General features: G+C 31.3%; 1 protein-coding gene across 2 annotated transcripts in view; it reads right to left on the reverse strand.

The window, feature by feature from the left end:
* Positions 1-2,037, reverse strand: part of LOC106792260 (protein N-terminal asparagine amidohydrolase) — a 40,949-nt gene that overhangs the window by 24,518 nt on the left and 14,394 nt on the right. The gene's annotated exons all lie outside the window — the stretch shown is intronic.

Genomic DNA, 2,037 nt, shown 5'->3' on the forward strand with positions numbered 1-2,037 from the left:
ATATATACGAAGAGAAATAAGAAAAGAAGAATGGTCAAATCGAGTATCAAAGAATAGTCCTGTCTCGTGAATCATTTATCGAGCACACTCGTATTCCGCTCACAGTGAATTCCTGTAATTTCTTCTACCAGGACCTTCGTTGTTCATTAATTTTCAATAAGTCACAGAGAGAAAAGAACATTTTATTTATACGGAATAGGAAAAGGGAAAAAAAGGGGAGAAAAGAAATACCAAACGTTAAATGAAATTTTATCGGGATATTTCTTCGAACATCTACCATTATTAAAAATATATATATATATAAAATGAAATATGACATTTTCTCTAAGAAATTCGACGATATATTACGTGATCTAACACAAAAAAATATATTAATAAATAAATAAATAAATAAATATTAAAAAATAAAAGTCAATGAAAACATTTTTGACCAACTAATATTACATGTGTGTGTGTGTGTTGTGTGTGTACAACAAAATTTAATATGTATTTTATATTAATTATATTATATTAATTAAATTACACACAATATATTAAAGAAAGAAAATAATAATAATAAGAAGAAGAAGAAGAAGAAGAAGAAAAATAATAATAGTTTATAACGAATATAGATCTTTAGAAAATCATAAAAATTAGGAAGAAAAGGGGATTAAACGGGAACTGAGGGGTAGATAGAGAGAGAGGTATAAAGAGGATCATAAAATCTTATCGTTATCTTGACACATATAATTCTATGGTGTTTTTTTTTAATCGACGGATACAATTTTTATCTTTCTCATTCATTCATTTGTTTTTTTTTTAATCCCCCGAACGGAATAATAAACTCGTATATTCCATAAAAATTGATGCCACCCGTTAGAAAGGGTCGGACATTCATTATTTTCTTCTCTTCTCAAAGGCGATCTTAACGATCGTTAATAAATATATGGGGGGGATTCCCCCCCCGCCCCACCGAGTACCCGATAAGATTATTCTTTGAATCGTTTTTGAGAACAGCAGGAAGAAAAAAAGATAGAAAGGGAGAGGAATAACCAAAAAATAAAAAAAAAAAAGAAAAATAAGAAACCAAAAGAAAAAAATCGGTTGGATAGTTAGAAACGTTGGGAGTCCCGACCTTTCACGATAGAGGATCGATTTTGGTTTTAATACCAGCAAAAAACTAGTTCTGCTTTTCTTTTTCACCCTTATATATATCCCTACTCCTAACCCTAACCCTACCCCTACCCCTACCCCTACCTAAACCCCACCCCTCGATACCAAGAACTATTAAATTTATAGCTTTTCCCTCGTCGAACTAAAAGATGAAAGAGAGCAAGAGAGAGAGAGAGAGAGAGAGAGAGAGAGAGAGAGAGAGAGAGAGAGAGAAAGAGAGAGAGATGATAAACCGTATAATAAGCGTCGGCTAAGATAACGGGTGACGCATAAATTTTACGACTCCAAGATAGATAGATAAATATATATTATGGGAAAGTTTGTTTTATTTTTAAACTCGTTTGGCATCGAGTTAGACAAAATGAAATAATCTATATTCGTATCGTTAAATGTTTCCTTTTTTTTTTCTTACTGACCGCCACCCCCAGTTTCCTCATCCTCCATCATCTCCACTTATTCTCCCATATGAAATTGAAATACCATAATATTTGAAGAAATTTATCGACTATTATTCGTTAATAATTTGAGCTGACGCATGTTATGCGCACTTTGATGATGATGATGATGATGATGAGCCTAGAAAAAATTAAATGCATGTGCGAACTCTGATGGACAATGGGGTAAGGATAAATTGGGCGCATATATGCGTTTTGTGAGACGAATCGGTTTCTAGACGAGTCAATTAAATGTGAATATTATGATATCCATATAAAAATACAAATAATAAATAAGAGAAGGTTGGATAGTTAAAATAAAAAAAAAAGGGTTAAATGAAATAATTAAAAAAAAAAAACAAATAATATTATAACGGAGGGGAGAAAAAGAGAGAATTCGATTAAATATTTGAAATTTAACGAATATCGTTATGCGAACGTTTCGTGAAAA

Source organism: Polistes canadensis, unplaced genomic scaffold, assembly GCF_001313835.1.
Source record: "Polistes canadensis isolate GaletaPanama2010 unplaced genomic scaffold, ASM131383v1 scaffold_398, whole genome shotgun sequence".
NCBI classification, from domain to species: Eukaryota; Metazoa; Arthropoda; class Insecta; order Hymenoptera; family Vespidae; genus Polistes; species Polistes canadensis.